Source organism: Emydura macquarii, unplaced genomic scaffold (assembly GCF_026122565.2).
Source record: "Emydura macquarii macquarii isolate MOO-44397 ecotype Brisbane River unplaced genomic scaffold, CSIRO-AGI_Emac_v2 contig_1263, whole genome shotgun sequence".
Taxonomy (NCBI): domain Eukaryota; kingdom Metazoa; phylum Chordata; order Testudines; family Chelidae; genus Emydura; species Emydura macquarii.
Window position 1 is genome coordinate 805,198 of NW_027131400.1, and position 24,160 is coordinate 829,357.

Sequence of the window (24,160 nt, forward strand, 5' to 3'; positions counted from 1 at the left end):
GGTTGGGCCAACCACCAGTAGAATTTGTGGCAGTTACATGAAAAGATTTGATACATAGTTCAATGCATGAAGCTACTATCTATTCACCAGAATATGTATATGTAGGACAGTGAAGAGTTAAAAGCCGGACACGTAATCAGGCCTAAGCTACAGGCAAAACCTTATTTCTGTTACTTGGTGTGAATTTTAGCCAGAGTCTGTTAGCTCTCTTCTTTTCCTCTCTTCCTAGCCATTTGCACAAGGAATGAGACTAACAAATAACTATTCTCCCTTCTGTTCAAGGTCTTTGGTGGGAATACAGCATTATCTTCTTTCCCTCTGTAGGAAGGCGCTATGGCCTCCACTGGAGTCTGGACCAGAGGGAGGGCCTCAGTGACCCGGCTGGACCGAAACAGTCCCAGCAGACAAGGCTGCCCAGCAACAGAAAGGCCGGGCTGTGATAGGGCCGGCAGGCCAGTCTGCCAGGCAACCAAAAGGCCAGGCTGTAATAGGACCGCCCGGACAGCCCACTCAGCAACAGTGGGGAGGAGTCCCTACAGGAAGGAGCAATATAAAAGACAGGCCTCAGAGCTCAGTAAGGAGGAGACTGCAGTTGAAGGCAGATGTGCTTCCCTGCTGGCTGAGGCCAGATTAGAGCCGAGCTGATACCAGGGACGCTCGCCTCCCAGAGCGGAGTCCCCAAACATTCCCCGATCCTACCTCAGGGCCCAGAGACTGGGCAGGGCCTCTGAGCCCCGGCTGGACCAGGCTAGCAGACCCCAGTGACTGGACCGGGCTCTCAGATCCCAGTGACTGCGCGGAGCCCCCTGAGCAACCTGGATGGGAGATACCCCCTGAGGCTGGATGGGACCTGGAGGAGATGCCCAGTGTCGAGCCCCCAGAGCCTGGGCAGGACCTGGACAAGTTGCCTGATGCTGAAGAGTCCCAGGGACCCTGTGACCTGGAGGAGCTGCCCCTCGCAGAGGATCTTCCTGCCTTGCCACCAGTGGACAAGGAGGGACTGGTGGGCCTACCACGGACTGAGTACCCCAGTGACCCCGAGGACCCTGATGAGACAGGTAACTGGGAATACGGGGAGGAAGTGGCCCAGGGACAGCCATAGACAGTGGCTGAGACAAGGAAAAGGCCCTGTCGGCGTGTTGGGGCGGGACCGCTGACTCAGTGGCAATGCCTTTGCCACTGCTAGGGCCCTGGGCTGGGATGCAGTGGAGATGGGTGGGCCTGCGTCCCCCTCCCCCTTCCCTAGTCACCCCAGGAGAGCCAAATCCTCCCTACCGCTACAGATAGCGGATCCACTGTGCGCCCGCCCTGCCGGAGGGCTGGGGCGATAGACTCATATGGAGATGCTGTTCCCCATTTAGGAAGGTGCTGAGGCCTTCCCCGGAGTCTGGACCCGTGGAAGGGCCGCAGTGACCCAGACAGATCAGACGGCCATCCAACACCCTCCCTTGCATATAGTATATTTTAAATAATGTTAGTAAGTTTCAAGGTAATGTGCCTGCACTCTGTGCTATAATCCTGTAAACAACAAACAGGGGCAGGTATAATTGTATTAATTATGTAGTTATTAATATTCATTTTATAGGTGTCAATGTAACCAAATAAGGGTCTATGGGGAGTTGCTGACAATGTATACATTTACATGCTGTTATGGATAAAAGAACTGTAAAGTAACTCCCTCATTGCTCACTCACAGCATTGAGGTGGAACGAGCAGGCAATAAAGGGTTCCGTCTCCCCAGTCCACCCCCAGGACAACCTGTCTGATTATTTCTAACAGTATAGATACTTTTGTCAGCTGCTATAGCTAAATTGTTGTGTATCTAGTTAAGTTTCTCTAGGTAATTTCCTTTACTCGGGGGTAGAAAAGTCTTCAATTCCTTTCACACATTACAGTACCGCATTTTAAGCTTTTGAACCTCTGGTTTAAAAATATCAGTCTAAGGCGCTTTGACACCGAGGTTTGTAGATCTGCAGGAAACTCTGCAAGGACTGACACTTTCACGAATAAGATGTTAACAAAAGCATGTATTTTCAAAGTACTTTTTATTCAGCTGAGAAGTGGATTGATGCTGGAAGAAGTAGGCATCATAGCATCTCTCTTTTTCCTTAGGCCTCCAGGGAAGGAGGAGTAGGCTGGAAACTGGAATTTCTTCATTAAAGAGTGGAATCTCAGAAGGTTTGGTTATGCTTTGATAATGATTATCTAAATCCTTATTAGTGGGACTTACTCAGGGCAGGGCCATGCAGCCAACTCCCTTCATTTCAGCCTATGTTGTTAACTTTTCAGGAGGTGAATGGGTAATCTGTTTCCCCCTCCCATTGTTGCTCTTGTTCTAATCTTTGAGGGTGACTGGAAGAGATGGAACAAAGCCATAGCTTAGTATTCAAACCAGCCCAAAATTTGTGAGTTATAAAACATTCTAGTTTCCAGCATTAGTCTGGATGAAAGTCAGAATTTCTGTTTTGCAGGAAATGTTGACATTCCAAATGGGAACAATACCAAAATGGAAGCCACCATTTCAAAATTTTTGATTTTGGAAAAAATTCATTTTGGAAAGTTTTTAAAATTTTGTTTCAGAATTTCAGATTTTCATGTAGATTTTTATTTTGGTTTACATTGTTTCAGCATCAGTTTATTGCATTTTAGCTTTCTAATGATATTGACACTTGGCCCTAATCACTGAATCTCTGATGCTAATCTGCTCAGTCAATATGAATCCACTGGTGATCCAGATATTGTTAATCACCTACTTGAGTCAGTGGATACTGCTAGACAGGCACAATGGGAAGAGATGATTCAGAATCTTGATTCAAACTGCAAATGCTGGAATTTGATTTGTCATCTCAGCAATGAACAGCACTAAGTCGATCTCCTGTCATGACAAATCAAGCTTCCAGCCGTCTGCTGAATGTGTCAAAGACCCCAAATGAGAAGCATGTTAGATGACAAGTCAATGACAAATGGTGTCAATTCCATTGGAGAAATGCCACTCAGCAACTCATAGAGCTGTTCACAGCAACAGAGAGAGACAAAATTCTGAGTGATATTAGAAGCAGGACTTCTGCTTGTTATGACAACATATTGCCAGAGTTCTTGAAGCACTTTGGAACCTGAGCTCATCAGTGGCTGGTGCATTTCTTCATGTGAATGGTCAATGAAGGGTGACTTCTGAAGACATGGAGAAATGTCAAAAGTCATTGCTCTCTTGAAACTGGGGAAAGACCCACTTAATGTTCCAAGCTATCAACTGATATCTCTGTTGTCTGTACTATTCAAGGTGCTGGTATATCTCATTCTTCAGAACATCTCTCCAGAAGTGGAATCAATACACAGCATCATGCAAACACGCTTTTGGAGACTTTGGAGCACCTGCGATGAAGTGCTAGATTAAACAACATTAAAAAAAAAAAAGTTTTCAGAAAAACCTGAAAATGGGATCCGTGCTTCTGTGACCCGGCATGGCACATGGAGCTCTTAGTCAAATTGTCAAGGGCACTTTCTGCACTGGCAGTCAATGTCATTGGCCTTCTGCTCCATAACAGATGTTCTTAAGTGCACATGGGAAACAAAGTTACCATGTAGAAAAGAGAAACCAATGGTCTATGGCAAGGCTCTATGCTGTCACAGATGTTTTTCAACCTGTACACAAATGACCTTCCACTTAGTCCTGCAAATTCATGCACGCATATGACGTTTGCTTTAGTGTCCTAGCAAAGTCATTCCCAGACCATGAAGATACCCTAAATGCTGACTTGATTAAGATGGCTGTAGTCAGTGACATATACAACCAAGTGTGATCAACACACTTTCAAGTGTATTCCATCTTTACAACACCAGAGCAGCCCAAAAGCTGAATATCTTTCTCAATGGACATCACTGGAAACACAAATCCCACCCAGTCTACCTCAGAGTAGCTACCTAGATAGATCTCTCTCATATCTTAACCACCTGAGGAAAACTGTGGCTATGGTGAGGACCTCCTAAGCAAATTAGCTGGTACTTCATGGGGAGAAAACATTCAAACTCTCCAATCATTTGATTTAGCTCTCTGTTGCTGAATACAGTGCTGCAGTCTGGCCCCATTTGTCTCATGTCAAGTTGGCTGACACACAACTATAATAAACTATGCACATTGTAACTGGGACAATTTGACCAGCACCAGTACCATGGCTCCCCATGTTAAGCAACATCACTCCTCCACACATCAATCATGAGATGCTAAAGCCAGAATGGATGAGAAGATCAGGGCAAACATAAGCCTACCACTATACAGAGACCTCTTCAAACACCCCAGAGTGCGTTTGTCATCGAGGCACTCATTCTGGGCCCACTCGCACTGCTCAGATCTCTCTGGAACGTTGATGCGGTGTGAACAATGGTCTGCAGTCAGAAACCAGTCTGTTATAGATGACCTGAGCATGCATTTACCCAGATTTGATTTACCATGCTAGATTTTGAATAGGCCAGGGTCAATGTGCAGCCGTCTTTTGAACCTGGGACCAGGGACTTGTGAGAGGCTCACAAGTGCAACTATGGCCAAAGACAGACAATGTCTCATATCACTGATGACTGCCCTCTGACCAGATTTGGTGGTGGTCTGAGGGTCTGCACTTCATTGATGAGGCTGCCACAAATTGGCTTGGCAAGCTGCACATCCAAAATGTGAGATCAAGAATATAGGATTAGACACATTGGGCTTGTCTCTTCTCTTCATTTCACTGGGGTAAATCAGAAGTAATTCCATTGAAGTCAGTGGAGCAATACTGCTGTATAATTAGTTTGAAGGGAGAAGCAGGCCCACTGTTAAGGGAAGGAACAAAAACCTGAAAGCAGTGAAGTCCAATAACCAAACATTTCTGACGTTGCCAAGCTAGCAACATCTAGAAATTCCTGAAAATCTTGGAAAAGTAATTTTTCAGAAAAGAAAACTGAAAATTCGGTACAATTAAGGTTTTTTTTGTTTTTTGGTTTTTTGGTTTTTTTTAGTTACTGTTGCAAATAAACAGGGAACTGGAACTACAACTCCCACAATGCAATGAGCCATAAGAAAATACAGTTTAATGTAAAAATGACTCTAAAGGAAGCATTCTGGCTCATTTCAACAAACCAAAATATGTTGATTTCAGGAATGTCAAATGTGAAAATGAAATGTTTTGACACTTCCATTTCAAAATTTCTTGGAATTTCTATTCCACAGAAAATTTTGAAATGCCAACTTTTTGTCTCATGTTTGGCTGAAAATAAATGTTTGAAATGTTGGAATTTCCTACCGGAGGGAAATTTGAAAATTCATTTAGCTCTGGTTGCAAATATAGTCATCTTGGTACCATATACAGCTTTAAATTGTCTTGATTCAGACACTCACATAGGGTGTCCAGATAGCAAGGGTGAAAAATCAGGATGGGGGTAGGAGATAATAGGGTCCTAAAGAAGACAAAGCCCTTAATATTGGGACATCTGGTCATCCTATGTTCAAAGGAGGTAAGTTCAGAGTTCTGGACACATCCTTGAAGTACTTTGCTCTTTCTAATGTTGGCTTAAGGCAATCTGGAGTCCCACGCACTAGACAACATGGGGCTGCTCATGGCTCCCCCACCCCATGCCACTGCCTCTATACCACAGTCTTGATCCTCCTTTGGCGTAGCAGTAGCCCATACCCTTCCAGAAAGACGAGTGCAACTGCAGGAGGCCTCTTCCTATCCACTATGGATACCAGCAAGGTTTCCCTCTTCCCAGCTCCAGAGAGGCAGCTGTGACATCAATGGAGCCCCCAGTACCTGCTAGCAAACAGAGTGTATATGCTAGGGTGATGGTACCAGGTTACACAGAAAAGTAGGTCTTGGAGTTAACACCCGATTTAGATGTGTGATTCACTTCATCCCCCTCAGAACTATTGTTTTGGACTACATGGAGACTCAGGTATAATTCTCTGCATTGGTTGTGTTCAGGTCCAGTTTCAAGCTTTTATTTGCAACCCTGAGACCTAGAGGCTTACTTTAAATTGCCCCATGTAAGATTCCTGTATAATCACATGACTCCAGGAACTGGGACCCTAGGCAGGGACTTATAGTGCCTACCCCTTAAACTGGCCCTTCCTCTTTCTTCCAACATTTCTTCTTCCTTATCTAGATTGAACTTGAACCAGCTGACTTTCACGTATCTGACTCAGATTCTGGGATATCTGAGTGATGTCACTGTCTGCATTTGAATGAAAATTAGCTGGATGTTGTACAACATTGATTCTGGTGTGATCTCAGGGCAGAACAGGATGAAAAGGAAGACCAGCTCATCAGAGCTCTTTGGGATGGGTTGTTAGATGTGGTGGGTTCTGAGTTATTACAGAGAATTTTTCCCAGGTGTCTGGTGAGTCTTGCCCACATACTCAGGGTTTAGCTGATCACCATATTTGGGGTGGGGAAGGAATTTGAACCCAGGCCAGATTAATAGAGACGCAGGAGGCTTTTCACCTTTCTCTGCAGCATGGAGCATGGGTCACTTGCTGGTAGATTCTCTGTACCTTGAAGTCTTTAAACCATGATTTGAGGACTTCAGTAACTCAGTCATAGTTTAGGGGTCTATTACAGTAGTGGGTGGGTGAAGTTCTGTGGTCTGCATTGTGCAGGAGGTCCGACTAGATGATTATATGATCCCTTCTGACCTTAAAGTTTATAAGTTAAGTTCAAAAGCAGAGATTAGAGATAATAAATATTTATTATACTAAAGTTCAAATCTTGGTCAGAGTTACAGGTTTAAAGTGCAACACAGACAACTGGGATTGTGGTATGGATGTTGTGAATCACCTTCCATACTACTTTGTGTGCATGAAGAATAGCCATGGCTATCAAAAGACATTATTGCCACTCCTTCCTTAAAATAGAAAAATGAAAAGTTACCATAATATTTCAGTAAAATGTCAAGAGAAATAGCCCTGTCTTCACATGCCCCCATTTTTTGAGATACAGTTTTAGACTTTTCACTACTGATAATACAAATGCTGATCACTGGCTTACAGCTGAAATTGTCTTAGCAGTTAAGGGTATTCAGGTCCTAAGGGGTTAGCAACACCAGGTGAAAATTGTTAGTTTGTTAAAACACATCCTTTGTAAAAACACATCCTGTGCTAAAAAACCTTAATGGATGAAATGACACCAGAAATGTATGGGGACAAAAATGTCATTTTCCTCTTAATTGAATACTCCTGTGATTAGTTATAATACTAGATTCATTTTTACTAAATTAAAACAAATATTAAAACAAATGTTGTAAACAATTTTTTTTTAGAAATACCTGTCACTGTTTCCAAATCTCCAGTCGATGAATGGGGCTGTCAGTGAAGATTGCCATTTTAGTGACTATTTTCTGACAGGAACACGTTTGAAGATGCAAAATAATACTGAAAGAGCTGGGTTTGTCACTAAAGAAGACAGAGACAAAGCTGTAAGGTAAATTCTATCATTAAAAGCTATCTTGTTTTGATTAGTTAAACAATTGTTAAAAGAATTGCTGATATGGGGGAGTAAAGGGACCTGAAGGTAGGGAGGAAACATCATGGAAGGAGACAGATTCTGCAAGATCTATTGAGATGTAGCGTGTGGGTGTTTTGGAGTGAAGATGGTTTCACAGACTTATATAAACGTCCAGGACAAAACCCAAGATTTCACCCCTAAATATTTAATTCCTTATCAAAATCAAACTTGAAGCTGTTGTGGTTCTCCCAATCTGCCTTGGGGATGGGATGAAACACAGCAGCACGACTCTGGCAGCAGACTAGGAAGTCACAATTCCCTTTGTTTTCTCCCTTGCCCCAGAGGGGAAATAATTTGCTACTTGTCTGTACCAGTAGCAGATTAGTCTCCCCTCTGCACAGGCTCAACCCTACTGGACCAATTGTGCAGCAGTAGAGGATGGGGGAAGAGCAGTCCTATGAGGGGTAATTTGTGCCTCTTGAACTCTCATAATAAGGACATGTCACATGTCTGCAAATATGACGCTAGGTTTTGTGCATTTTCTTCTATTTAGATACAGAGATGAATATCTAGGAGAAGGAAGAAATAGGGATTTGTTTAGTATACTTTGTGGATTTTAATATTTTATCACAATGGTATGGATTTTAATCTTTGAGCAGCAGATTGGGTTCAAAATCAAAAGAACCACATAAATACATATTGATATGTTTTGTTTGCTTGCGGTGCTGCTGCTGGGTTTTGCATGTTCCTTTATTTGAGATTATTCCTCTGCTATTCCTTCCAGCAAGACAGGCAAAACTTATTTAAAAAAAAAAAAAAAAAAAAGCTTTCCAAGGTACAAACTAAACTCTCTACCACACCCCTGGATTGCCCCTTGCAATCACAACCACCCTCATTGGCAGTGGCAGCGGTCTCCCCTGGGGATAGTCAGCATCTGCCTGATAAGAATTGCACACTGGAAGACATTTGCAATGCATCTAGGCACCCGCATCATATATCATTTGAAAGCTTATTTTATGTGAGTTTATGGGAGCTATGAAGAGGTGCTGTAAGCCTGTAGGTGGGGTGAAACAATGGAACAAGAGAGTGTCATTTTTTGCACAGTACCAGAAACACTGCAACATGACTGACTACAGTTTTTACTGTTTAAGTTAATTTCAACACCTGAATTTGGTGTTTATTGGTCTTACCTACCAAATGACAATGTATTAAAAGATTTTTATTGGTTTTACATGGGCAAGTTTTTTTCCCCAGACATGATTAAGCTGTTTAGCATGTGGTAAAAAAGGCAAATATCAACATATTGCAATATACTAACACGAAATATTTTCACAATGCATATTCTTAATTGTCAAAGTATCTCACAAGTGATTGCAATCGTTTTCTATATTTTCAATTGAAATTTGCTGATCTGATCAGGCTAACACTGAAGGTTGTGCACCAGTAGCTGTAGATTGAGTGCCCTAGTTTGTGCTGCACAGTGGGTAGATGTAAATATACATGAATTCCTAATGTAATGCTTCTCCATTAGTAAGCTTTTGTACATACCGTGTAGCCTCTAGTCTGCCTGATAGAAGGTTAGAGAGACAAGGTGGGTGAGGTAAGATTTTTATTGGACCAACTTCTATTGGTGAAAGAGACAAGCTTCTGAGCTTACACAGAGATCTTCTTCAAGTCTGGGAAATTTATACAGTGTGTCACAGCTAAATACAAAATGGAACACAGATTGTTTAGTATAAATAGTTAACACATATTTCAAGGGACCACTAAGGTGAAGTAGCCTGTTAAGACTCCTCCAGTCATAGGGAGTTAGTGAGTTGTAATGTAAGATTGTTGTAATATGCCATAAATCCAGTGTCTCTGTTCAGATCAGTTTATTTTAGTGTCTAGCAAAGTTATGAATTTAAGCTCCCAGGCTCCTCATTGGAAAGTGTTGTGCAGATTTCCTTTAAGGATGAGGACTGATATGTCAGATATAGATTGACCACTATGTGAAAAGTGTTCACAAACAAGTGAAATGGTGTTTTTGTTTTATCATTTTCCTGTGTGAGTTCATTCTAGAGCATAGAGGTTATCTGGTTTCAACCACATTGTTGCTATTGGGGTATTTAGTGCACTGGATGAGGCACACCATATGTTGTGATAGACATGTAGGACCCATGGATCTTGAAAGGTGTGTTGTGGGGGATGTTGATAGAAAGTTTGTAATTACCTATTCATGCATTACTAGCCTTTGAAATAGTCTAGAAACTAGCTTTGTAATTCAGTATCTCTTATGCAGAGGTCAGTATTAGTGTTAAAAAGATGACAATACACAGCTTCATATTACGAATATGCGAAAGCTATGAGAGATAGAAGTGGCTTACCAAGAAGTAGTGAGGACAAGGTCCACAAACAAGGTCTTGCCTTTACACTGAAGAAGGATGAAAAGTATGGTATAACTCTTACTAACGACATCATCAACAATCTAACAAACCCATTTGGCTCTGAATCTCATTCAGAGGTGCTTATCAACATATCTATTGGACTGCATGCAACATGTACAAGAATTTCTACTCAAAATAGTGAATGTTGGTGAAGAACAAATGAGAGATTTGAGAGTGGCTCTTATGGGACCTACAACTTCTTTAGTACAGTGAAGAAATCTGGCATCAAAACATTTGCAGTCCAGTTACTTCATGGCTACATGGCTTTTCTTTGTTTTCGCTACATGGCTAAGAAGACTAAATTTAAGTCTGGCAAGGGAGGAACAATTACAGTAGTTATCAGTCCAGAAATTGTTTTCTGCAGAGCCCCATCCTTAGCAAGATACAGAGATCATATTTCAATGGCAACTTTTCTTAGTTACTTAAGAGGACCTGTGCCTATGTCCCTCTTCCATGCTGACGGAACAATGAGAAGAACAGACAAAGCTGAATTAGGGTATCAGCTGGAAGCTCAAGCAGAAAGAATCCGTGAGCTAAAAGCATGGAACAGTGTACATCAGAGATGCTGTGGCTGTCATACAAATGATGACTGGAGACAAATTCCACATTTGATGAGTTGGCTGCTTAGTACTCGAGGCAGGTCCTAAAAATATCTGACAAAGCTAATTCTGCAATCAAAGACTTTGACAGATATGAACAACAACTTTTTGAAAACTGCAGAAAGACAGTGCCGGACAGCATGTAAGGTTGGATGCAAGAAATATTAGGTGATTGGTGGATGCCATGTGTCTCGATGGAAAAACTTTCTTAACATGGCATCTAACAGGGAGTCACTTGTAAAATACCTCTGTGACTATATGGAGTGTAGAAACACACCCAATCTTGCTGGAGGCTTTTCCAGTGGTGAATTAGCAAAGTCTAATACCAGCAGAGGTATTGAAGAAGCCCGACTTGTACAGTACTCAAGAGGAAGCTGTTACAAGGATGCTTCTGCAAGCCTCTGACTGCCTGATGCTGGGACTGACTGGATGACTGGGAATGGATCATTTGATGATTGTGCTGTTCTGTTCATTCCCTTTGAAGCACCCGGCATGGGCCACTGTCAGAAGACAGGATACTGGGCTAGAAGGACAATTGCTCTGACCCAATATTGCTGTTTTTATGTTCTTATGCTGTATATACTAATATGGCTTTTGGGTTTCTTGGTGTCAAAAGAACTATAGAAATTAGGTCACCTGATGCAGATGTTTTGGTCCTTGCTGTCCACTGCTTCCCCAAAATGTAACGTATAGATAATAAGTGGATTGAAACTGGCACCATTACCAGCACAACTGACAACCATACCTGTGCATGCAGTTTGTAACACACCCATTCTTGACTTCCGCAAAATACTTCTGCAACGTACTTCCTTCTGTCATCCCTATTTAGTATTGGGGAAAAAAACTGTTGTGAAAACAAAGGGAGTTTACTACTTCATAGATCTGCAAAAATTGAGAGCATGTGATGGACAAGCTGCAATTTCTTCATCAAGGAATTTGGTAGCAGTGCTGTATGACCAGAGTGAAAAAGAAAAGGATACTCACACAGAGATCTGAATTGCTTGTACCTCATTCTAGTCATCAAAAAGGACATATCCCTGGCCAAACTCCTACCCTGTGACAACACTTTTGAAGAGCATGTCAAAAGATCATCTTGACAAAGTAAGATTTGGATGTCTTCACACCAGAATTAGGAAAACCATTTTAAGATGGATGGAAAGATGTGGATAATGAACTACTTCCTATATTCTTCAATGGTCCAAGGCTATCTGAGCTTCTACAAGACTTTATTTGTGCCAGTACTAGTAAAGGTCACTGCACAATCAACTGTCTGTAGTCAGAACAATCTTCCCTGCACAGAACTGTTCCAAGGCAATGAAGACTGTGGTAACACACACTCTCACAGAGGTCATAGTGATGAACAACATGGTAATGATGTATACTAGAAATGGCACCAGCACTATTACATTTCAATGATACCTGTATACATTTATTAGGACATTTTATTTTATCCTTTAGACTGTTGTTGTGATGCTTTGAGGACAAAAAGAAATCCAATTTTATGTCTTGAAATAATACATAGCTTAATGACTAACAGAAATTAATGCAAATATTTCCAAGGAGCCATTTTACCATCTTGATGGAGTCATTGTTTATCCCTCTTTCTGTGGTAATAGCACCACTTGACAGCTCCACATCGTACCTCATTTTAAGTAGACATAATAAGGTTTCAAGTAACGTATGTATGAGGAGGGTACATTAAGTCAACCAAATTGGTGGTGTCTGCTGCTCGCTTAATAAAAACCACAACTTTCTTGAACCTACTAACTCATAGACAATGCTACATAATCATATGAGCCAATACAAAGCACTCTTTCTAATGCTTTAGCTATACACACACACACACACACACACAAAGCTCTTTTATGGAGCACTCTCACAATGGTGGTAACAGCAGGGTCCACTGCCCTGATTCTGTCCTGATGCTATCACGTATGACTGTTTGAGGGCTTCAGTGTGGAATTTAAGTCGGGCTGTGAAGGCTGCCCTTGCCCCCAGGACCTTGATTGGAGAAGAAGCTGGCCTTTCCATATATACCCTGTCACATTCTGGGGTGCAATCTAGACCAGTGAGGAGTTGTCACTGCTTGCCCCACAACTTTGTGTGCCTCACAGTGCTTTTCTGTTGTAGCTCCTAACCTGGACCACTTAGAAACAGCCAAACAACATGCAAGTCACACCCTGAGTGTTCTTATATAGCTACAGCTCTGGTCTAGCAGCTCTGACCCCAGCAGCCTGTCAGCAACACACCAGTCCCACTCTGGCTTCCACCAGTCTTGGTTACTATTTGAAGGGTGACCCCAACACACACCCCAGTTCCTACTCTTCCCAAAACCATGTATTCTGCACTGTCCAGCACTCTCCTGAACAGTTCAGGTATTAAGATCTGTTGCTTCTCTAAAGGGTCAATATTCAACTATTTGCTACTTTAACTGGAGTTACCAAACAATTCAGTTTAAACACAATACAGGATTAGTTTAGATTAAAAATAAAACAAGTTTATTTAACTACAAAAAGATACATTTTAATTTGAGTACAAATATAAGAATTAAAGTCAGAAATGGTTACAAGAGAAATAAAGATAAAATTATTTCTAGTAGCTAAAGTTTAACGAGCTAGACTTGATTCAAGGTAAGATCCTTATCACATGTTCCCAGTAACAGGGCTGACCAAATTCTCAAGTCAGGTTCCCCTTACAAAGTCAAAGGGCTGGTTCCTTTGTTCTCTTAGGTGAGAGAGAGAGAGAGAGAGAGAGCACCTGGGATGCCTTTAACCTCACTTTTATAGCCCAGTCACCCCCTGAAATGTATTTTCCTGAGGGTTACCCGTAGATAAAGTTCATTGCAGTGAAAGAGGTTACACGTTGTAGTTTGCCTAAATGCAGATCTATCTGTTCCTACCCCCCCTTCATTTCCAAAGAATGGCCACGTGACAGGTGATTGCCAATCAACTTTGATGACATCTGGCTGGAGACATCAGCTTTTCCTTTGTCATTGAGAAACCAGTTTACCCCACTCCCCAGACTTGTCTGGTAAATACATTGCAGTCATAATTTCAGTTCATAACTCTTAAAATGGATTTAGTACATACATTATACAAGAATATTCATGATCTCTCTTATTAGTTTCCAAGTGATACCTCACAAGGCATATTTTGCAAAAAGATTTTTACAAGGGTGTGTAGGGTGTGAATATAGGGGAGCTTTCAGTCATACCCCCTACTCCTCCAGAGCCATGTAAATTCCCACCTTTAGAACAGATCATTAGAGCAAATTCCTGAATGAATTCCTGCATCTCCAAATGTAAGAGCGTGGAACAATGTAGCACGTTAGAGGAATATTCACCCACTGAATATCAGGCTTCTTTGTAGTGTCTCAAATAGGGCATCCAAAAACTGAGGCACTCAAAATGACTGACCACTTTTGAAAATGTTGGTTATATTTATTAAAACAGTTACCATTTGAGCTGCCCTAATAATCGATTGTTTGGGGCAGGATAGCCAAAGGCATTTCTCTATAACAAGTTTGATGCTTAGTAAGGAAACAAAAAGTTCAGAAAAAGAGGATAATGTTTCAAGGATGCTCTTATGTAATAGGCCCAAACAACAGGAAGAAAAGACCATTTAAAAAAAAAGGTTAAAGGCACATAGGCAAAATGGTTTGTTTTCTGTCAAAAGGTTAGCTATTATCAGGTTCCTAGGCCATTTGTTGTTTTCTTTATTTCTTTGTATTGGCTGATTTATCAAAGTGAGATGCCTCACTTAACTTTGCATTATGTCAGTAATTTAAAACAAACTCTTCCCCCTAAAGATATAGAATACAGCACAAGGTAGCTTTACATGTTTCCCAGAATAATTTGCCCTAGGATATAAAGAAAGACACGAGAATATCCGAACTTTCTATTTTGATCTCCATGCTGTTATCTGTTAAAGTCACATTAGATTCTAAGAAGGACAATTTATCTCTGCAGCAGTTTCCTTTGAAGTGAATGATTATTAGTATACTGTTCATATAGAATGTTGGGACCATGTTCATTATATATCCTTCTTGGTCATCAGTTGTTAAACTGGAGTGTTGTGAAGTGGCAATCAGAATCCGAAATTAGTAAGTAGGAAAAAAATAAACATAATTTGAAACCCAATTAATGTATAAAGTCCAGAATATATATATATATAGCAGCTGTAGCCCATAGGACAAGCTTGCCCATTATATTCACTGTCTTGCCTTCATGATATATTTTGTTCTATTTATCTTTTGTTATATTCAACTGTAATGCAAGAAACCTACAGGCCTGTATCCTGTAAAACATTAGATGGAGCATAAGTTAGCATAAGTATGGTTAAATAGGCCATAACCCTTGGCACAGATCAATGGTTACCTTTAGACTTTAGGAACTAAGAAGAGTTTGCTTAATGGTAGGAGTAGAAATGTTCCCATAAGTGCTACCGCAAGGAACATGGAAGTAATGACTGCAAATCCGCTTAAGCAAGGTATGACGGGTATGATCATGAGTTGAAGTGGCAGTTACATGTATGTTAACTTATAGAATAAGTGCACCCAAGTGTGATGTGGGTGAAAAGGCTCAGTTTGAGAATGGAGGACTGAGCTTGAGCAGATAATGCTCAGACCCTATAATAGGATCACCATGTGGTCCAGGGCTATTCTTTCCTGGGTCTCTTCCACTACTGTCTCCATTTCTAATACTCAATCCTTCAACTCACTGAGGAACTTGGACCTTCGGAAATTGTGGCATGCCAGAGACAGGGCTGGTCCTTTTGTCTCTTACCACCAGGTCCTCAACAAGGGTGTGAGTATGCAATTCTAAGAGCTTATGCATATAATGATAACACAAATAACCCCAATATTATATTATCCCTATCTTGTTGTGTGGCTTGGATCTTTTATAGCTTTATCCATTGTTGTAATAAAGATATCTAAGGTCAGTGTGAGCATCCTTGTCATCCACCCCGAGACTCCCCACAAGATATTGAACTTCATAGTGTGAATTCTGTGTTCTGGGGGAAGAACCTTATTATAGTCAGATCAACTGGCCATAAATCAAAACATTATTAACCTTCAAAAAGCATCAGGCAACACAGCAAACCTTCCTGGTAACACTGCAGAATATTCCATTGAGAAATCACTATTATGGCTCTTTGAACTCTTCACCAGCACTGTAAATTTGTAAAAGCCATTTATTCCCTATTAACAAAGAGTAAAAATCACTGCAATTAAATATCTTTAATACACAGAAATGCAGCCAATTGCCTTAACCCAGTCCTTAATATTAGAGCACTGAAAAATACATTGTAGGGAAGAGAGCTGTATTGGGAGGGGATGGACAAGGTGACAATGTATCTTTTCCTTCTTCATTTACTATGAGCACCTAAATCAAACCTTAGGGCAGAGTGTTGATTAAAGGAGATTTACTTTTCAGTCTGTAGTTAGTTTGTAGCTTGGCTTATTTATGTGTCCCTGATTTGTCATCACTCTCTTCAGAAGAACTAGAAATGCCATACTGACAACTGGGATGTTTACAGCATTATCTGCTACTACTAGAAAGAAATCTGAGGCTCTGTAACTTTTGTAACCATGACGAATTTGCAGTTTAGAATGTTGAGTAACAAGGAGTCAGGACCCTCAGGGAATACTTTGATTATTTGTATAAGCATTCAGCTCATTTTGAGTCCCTGAAACATCCAATTCCTACTGAGTTTGCTCAATAGCTTAACGTAGCCATATTCATTACTTGTTATCTATCCTTACCCTGTTTGGGCTTGCTGCTGTAAATCGGGAATAACTCCACTGAAGTTAATAGAGTTAGTCTGGTGTAAATCCAGTGTAAGAGACATAACCTTCATCTGCAAATTGACTGGGCTTAGTTTCCAAAGTTCTTTGTTAGTTGATGCATTTAGAGGGAACCACTGGGCATGCTGCTCATGGATAACAGCTATAATAATGCCAGTAATATTTATATAGTATTTCTCTTCCCTGTCTGCTGTTAGGTGTTAAAGAAGAAAGTAACATATGTGGGGTCAATACCGCTCTGCTTATAGAGCTCATGTGCTCTATATTTCTCAATGTCCTATTTTTTTCTGTATCTATTACCATGTATGTCAGCTTACTACAAACTTAGCCATTTCTATATCACCAATATAACACCATGTTGCACAGAACTGCAGATGAAATTTGGTTTTGTTTTTTCCTGTCATATCACAGTAAATAATGCTATCTGACAAGAGAAATTGAGTTGGAATAAATGCTACGCAGTTATACTGATGTGGTTACATAGAGTTCCTGTAATGGCAGTATGTTATAAGCAGCAGTACTTCAATGATCATATAATTTCTGAATAAGCTAATTGAACTGTATTGATTACATTTTTAATTCAATGCACTAACAATAAAAATATATATTAAGGTCCTGAAAGAGATCCACAAAAGCAAGGAAATTCAGAGAGAATAATACAATGGTTCTTTTTCACAAGAGATTCAGAATAAAGGTCTAGATGGTATCATGGTATTTGGGGAAAATATATGCTTCTATATGTAGATGTTAAAAATGATTGCATCACTAGAGCTGATGAGAAAAAAAAAAAAGATTCTCTGAATAAATTATTCAGGAAAACCTGGTAAAATTCAAGTTGTTGGAACACCAAAAAAACTGATTCCCTGCATAAATTATTTGATGAAAAGTAACAACATTAATCAATAATGAATTTGTCCAACAGTATTCAATTAGCTTTATATATCACCATTTTAGATAGTATGGTCACCCAGAGAAATGTAAGAGAAAAGAAGCAGCCAGATTTTATTTAAATAGGTATTTAATATGTGAAGTGTAGGTACTCCACTGAAGAGAGCCATATGTCCTGGTATGAAAGAACCTCAGACTCAACAAATAATATACAAACATCTCGGGGACCAGGGGGCCAAAAAAAGATATCACTAAGGAGGGCAGTTAATGTTTCCTGATGATGCTTGTTAATTGAAAGTGTCTACTTCTAAGGCAGTATCATGCAAACAACAACTCTAGCCCAATGGCCTACAATCTCAGCATTCCTATCAACCATTGGCTTACCTTAGATAACTTCTGCCTTTGTTCATACAAATGGAAACACTATGTACCTGAATTTTGCCATATGTATAGATATTAGGGATGCATTCCTTGCCTCACTGAAGTCAATAGGAGCTTTTGACTTCAGTGGAACTGGACTTTCATCCAAGGAGTAGAAGTACATGCCTTTGTCATTGTCCAATCATTACCTCTTCTAGAATGGAGTCAGGGTTTTTCCACTCTCCAAAAAGAATGAGAATCTGCTGCTGCAACATTCTACTGTTAGGGAATGATGGATTCCACTGGATTTTAAAGATTTCTTGGTTGTATTGGTGTCTTACTTTGACCAATGGTTATCTATGCCATTGTTATCTCAAGAGTATAGATATGGCAATACACTCTTTCTGAAGTTCCCTCTGTGGAAACATGAGGTTTGTCACAAAGACAGTTTGAGCATGTAGCTGAAAGCTAAGAGACAGTTAGGAATGCACTGACCCATAATCATGGTCAGCAAGGTGTGGGCAAAAGTTTTCTCTGAAGCTAAATGAGATAAGTAAACTGCCCAACTGTCTCTTTCTTTTAACTGAAGTTGTATTTTTCCATTTTAACAATAAGCTATGCGCATGCCTTCCTTTGTAACCAAATACGGAAAGTTCCTTGTATATGTGACACTGTTTGTGCAAACTCACTCTTTTTACGCATGCTTAATGCATTTTGCTGTATAACAATGACTTGGTAATAAGGCTATATAAAAACCCTCACACGACACAGATTGGGGGCGCAGTTCAGCTAAAGCTGTTACCCCAGGTAATTACCTTGTAATAAAGGTCTTTTCCTTGTCCACGCAAACAAAGTGAAGACTGTGTTTTCTTCTACACCCCAAAGGGCACTTGGAAGTTTGGTATGCTGCAGCATGCCACTATCAGTATTTTGAATACGGCATGTACAACACATAAGTGTGTCATGTTCTGCATTGAATGCAAGTTTATTTCTGATTGACAAGTTATTAGGGTCGAGAGGACCACAATTCAGCATTCTGAAGGAGATAAGAAAGGTGGTGGAGGAACCTCTAACAAGGAAATTTAAAAGCTCATTAGCAATAGGGTAAACATCTAGTAAGGAATGGAGAGATGCTAACAGTGTGCCTGTATTTAAAAATTAACACTGCAGAACGGACCAGGGAAACAGGAAAACCACTGGTGCTATTTTAGGGTGAAATCCCGGCTTTATGGATTTATCCTGGATTTATGCCAGTTTGAGAGTTTTGCCATTGACTTCAATGGGGCCAAGATTTCACCTTTAAGATTTAGAGATATATAGGGCTCAGACTGAAGGGTGCTAGAAGGAATGTTGTTGTTCTGCTAAAATAATTGGATTAACACATAAGGGAATGGAATGGAGAGCATTCCAACTGTTAAATATTTACTCATTGGGCAATAGGGACTACAAAAGGGACACTGATCATACATAGTTAGAAGAATAGGTAGAGGACACAATATATTTTGATTAAAAGCAATAGGCCAGATACTCAGTGGTTTAAATTCTAGTGGCTCCATAGCAGTCATGAGCTACATGGAGCCTTATTGATTTATGCCAGTTTGAGATCTAGCCTAGACTGCATAAATTTCCAAATGGAAATTATACCAAACAGATTGACTACTGTATACTGAACTTTTTGGGAAAGGAAAGGATATGTAGCCCTAGTTCATTATATTTCAAACACGCGGTAAGAATATTACAACTTGAATTGGATGAGCTAGTTAACTTGAAAACAAACACAGTAATAATATCAGTCTGAACCTTAGCCATTTCTCAAATTGAATCATGGGCACATTGTGCTAGAAGTAGACGATGGATTATTCAGGACTGGAACTGACTGTCTGATATCATCGTATATATATGATTTTACAAAAAATAAACTTAAAAAAACTATTTAAAACCTTTTTGTGTTTGAGGAAGGCAAAAGAATTCATATGAAATCAAACTAATAAGCAAGCCAACACAAACAGAAAAAACCCACTCAATGTGAGGAATGGGGGAAATCATGATGAGCAAAAAATTTCCTACAGTCACTTCCATCAAACCTTGGTCTCTTAACAGTGGCTAATACAGTATCATTTTTGTTCCTACCAGGCCTTCTGATCCTTCCTTCCTCTTATCCCTTGTCAACCTGGTAAGCTTATCTACCATCCCATCCCCATCCTCCCATGAGGCAGCCCTAGCTAATAATTTGACCTATGAGCTCAGGCAGGCCTATGAAATCTGGATCTGGAGTTGTCCCCCTTTTCAAATCTCACACTCAAAGATTCTCCATATATACTCTTGGACTCTTCTGAAGCTGAATATAACTCCAAAGCATGCAAGGTATTGGATCTATGGACATGGTTGTGTCATGATAAAAGAAATGAAGGGGGATATCTGGAAACCAGCTTCAGGGGGTGGGGACCAAAGGATATTTCTAGCATAATGGACAGGGGGAAAGTCACAGACTTGCTGTAATGAAGAGTGGGTAGTCTGTTAGTAGCAGACGTGTAGAGGAGGAGAGGAAATTAGAAGATTGTAAAAGGTGGACACTGCACTGTTGGAAACTGTGAGAGGAAGAAAGAGGACTGGGAAAAGGAAGGAAGGAGTTTGCAGAAAGTATAAGAGGTGGATAAATTCTCAACATTTAAACCTTTGAGTACTATTTGCTTATATAACTGAAATAAACCAGTCTTTTCACTATTACTATTCACAGCAGGATGTTGTAAGGATTAATGAGGTAAGGTTTGTACAATAGTTTGGAAAACAAAGTGGTGATTAATTTACAAGTTTTGCAGAAACAGTGAATGGCACAGAAGCTGCGATTCATGAAGGGAAGAAGAACAGGCCCAGGAGAGTGGAGATCAGAGGAAAAAGCGTACTTGTGAGCAGAAACAGTGAGTTTGTAGGTAGGTGAATGGCGGAGAACAACACATTGAAATTGATTTTGGTTGCTTATGATACCACTGTGAATATGATGCAATATGAAAACATCTTTGAACAAAAATTGAAAGATTTTGATGAAAGCATTTAATTTGTCATAGTAAGGCTTTTGATATAGTCCCACATGACATTATCATAAGCAAATGAGAGAAATGGAGTCTAGATGAAATTACTATAAACCGGTTGAAATTTTTACTCTTTAAGTACAGTTTAAGTGCAAAGTACATACCAATGAAGGAACAATCAAATGCATAAATACAATATGGGGAATAACTGGATAGGTACTACTGAAAAGTATCTGGGGGTTATAGTAGATCACAAACTGAATATAAATCAACAATGTTATGCAGCTATGAATAAAGCTAAGATCAGCCTGTGAAGTATTAACAGAAATATTGTATGTAAGCAACAGGAAGTAATTGTCCCTGCACTAATCAACAATGATGAGGCCTCAGCTTGAGTACTGTGTCCAATTCTGGGCACCACACTTTAGGAAAGATGTGGAGAAATTGGAAGGAGTCCAGAGGAGAGCCACAAAAAATGATAAAAGGTTTAGAAAACCTGACCTATGGCAAAAGGTTAAAAAAACAGGGCATGTTTAGCTTTGAGAAAAGAAGACTGAGGAGGGGGACCTGATAACAGTCTTCAAATATGTTAAGGGTTGTTATAAAGAGGACGGTGATCAATTGTTTTCCATGCCCACTGAAGGTAGGACAAGAAATAATGGGATTAATCTGTGGCAAGAGGGATTTACGTTAGATATTAGGGGAAACGTTTTAACTATAAGGGTAGTTGAGCTGTTGAATAGAGTTATAAGAGAGGTCGTGGAATGCCCATCATTGGAAGTTTTTAATAACAGAGTCGACAAACACCTGCCAGGAATTATCTAGGTTTACTTGGTCCTGCCTCAGTGTAGGGAGCTGGGCTTGATGACCTCTTGAGGTCCCTTTGAGCCCTACATTTCTATGACTCTATGATTCTGTAAAGCAGACACATTTTTGTGAAAGAATCATTTCATTAAAAAAAAACAACAAAAAAACAAAAGCAAACAAACAAACAAAAAAGCCCCACCAATTTTCCCACTGAAAAAATATTTTGATGGAAAATTTTCAACAAGTCCTAATATTTATGTGTAGAAACAGTGAGCTTGTGGGTAGGTGAATGACGGAAAGTCACAAGTTTAATTAATTTTGTTCATCTATCATATGACTACAAATGTGATACAATGTACAACTCAGAAGGTCGACAAGAATCAACAGAAAGGATTCAGAAAGAACCAGACTGGAAAGTATGAATGGAGTAAGCTGCTTATGCAATTCATTGTAGCAAAAGTAAAATAATAAATCTGGAAACAAATAAAATAAATATACACTGAAAAATCATAGCCGTAAATCACAAAGCAGGCTAAGGATTACGGGATTAGATTAGCAAGAATCAAAATCAGCACAACACTTAGAAGCAGTAAAACAAGATAAACAATTCTGGAAGGTAGAAAGAGAAGTGCTGAATACAAATTACAGGATGTTTTTCTGACAGTAAATGAGGGAGCTAATGAGGCCATATTTGAAATATTAAGTTGATTTCAGGTTGCTTTATTGTACTGCAGATAAGTATGACTTTATGAGAAGTAGAAGGCTCAGCAAATGGCAACTCAAATTATTTAATGATTCAGTTAATTTAGTAATGTTAAAATACTAGGGAAAGTAGGACTATATTCTTTGGAAAAGACAAGATTAGAAAAGATACAATAACCTTGAAGTGTATTCTCAATAAAACTGAAAGAATGTGTGCTAGAGGACTGTTATAGTTCAAGGGTGAGCTATATCTGTAATCTCTCGCTGTTTCTGCACAGATACTTTTAAGTGACAGGCTTACACCTGCACTTTATCCTGCAATTTACCCCTCTTTTGCCTGGACCACTAGGCTACAAAAACCTTCTGTTACCCAATTGCATTATTTGTAGCAGATTCTTTCAGTTGGCATGTGTCTCTGAGTTCACAGGCAGTCTTTTATCCATTTCAGAGTACCGTTGTTTGTCCCTCAGGCCCTGATCCTGGTCCAACCTGGTTTATGCATCTTCACCAGGATGGTGGAGGTAGTCTTTATAGAATGGATTCTGAGTATTTTCTATTAGACCACCAGGCAACTGGGCTCTGTTAAAAGTAATTATTTTGGGTTCCTACAGGGCTTAACCCTTAGCTACCTTTTAGCCAGCAATATAATAACCACCAAACCCACATATATATATACACACACACACACACACACACACCCAAAACAATGACTTAGACTTTGCCAGCTAGCCATCAATCAATCAATCGATATAAAGTAGTGTTACGTGACTTATCAAATGGGTAGCACTCATAAGCAAAAATCTGCAATTCAATTTCTGGGAGATATATGTGGCCGCCTGCAGAGCACCAGAGACATAGTCAAAAATCACAACTTTGCAAAGAGCCAGCCCAAGGCTTATATACCAAATGGGACTTACATAGTCTAATGTCTTCTGCTGGCACTCTGCACGGGATGAATTTCTCCAATGCATGACTATAACACATTTATAAAAAGGCGTTGTGATTATTTCAAATCTTGTATGGCTATCATTTATTGTTACTTTACCCATTCACTGGCTTACTTTTACTCACTGACTGCTGTGGAATTATTCCTTACTTCCGATTTTCACCTTCACCTAAGTGGGAAGAGACTCAAGCACCTGAAATGAAAATGACATTCATTTAAAAAAAAAAAAGCCCCCCACAAAAATATGTATGTATTTAAAACAATTAAAATACACACAAAATTTTGGGTTCCTTTTTTGTTTTACAACGTAAGAGATTTCCCTGTGATTCAGTATCAATTTTGTTAATCCCCGACAAGCTGATAAACTGTGAAATTCATCCTTATTAACATGGTGAAGCCCATGAAATGCTTCATCTGTCTGCAGGATCTACACAAGGCAGTGTTTATAATAATTAATTAATATTAGAGCTTCACTCAGCTATTGGAATCTCTGTCAATTTGCTCCTGGAGATACGTAAAAAAAAGATTGAGCTCCCCCACACCATCCATTCACTGAGTGTGTGCTGTAGTATCATGCTTCTTTGATATAAACATCTCTTATTGCTTTAGACGAGTAAGACAGAAAGAGAGACCGATAGGGACTGACTTTAGCTGAAATTTCTGGTTAAAATGAATAATATTATTATTTTGAAAGCACCCAACCAGCTTATCAACATAATAATAATAAAAATAGAACATTACATTTTACATTAATGCATAATAAAATTGCCACCCTCTTTTACTTTAATAATTTAAACAGATTTGATAGGTATGGAAGGAGGATTCCATCTGTAAGCAAAAGACAAGAATAAAAAGAAAAATAAAACATTTGAGTCCAAGGTTGGAACACTAAAATAAAATAAAATAAAAATAAATAAATAAAACCCCTTAGCTGGGAGGAAGATTTTAGGACGTTTCCAAGTGAGGAGACCTTATTACCTGTGTATGCAGGTGCTATTGCTCAAATAGCATGAAATTCATCCTTTCTGCAGAGACACAAGCTATGTAGCACTTAAGTTCTACTTAAGCTTTATTTTGAGAACTTAAGTTGTTCTTAAAGCCTTTGTGGGCTCTCTGTATCGAGGTGAAT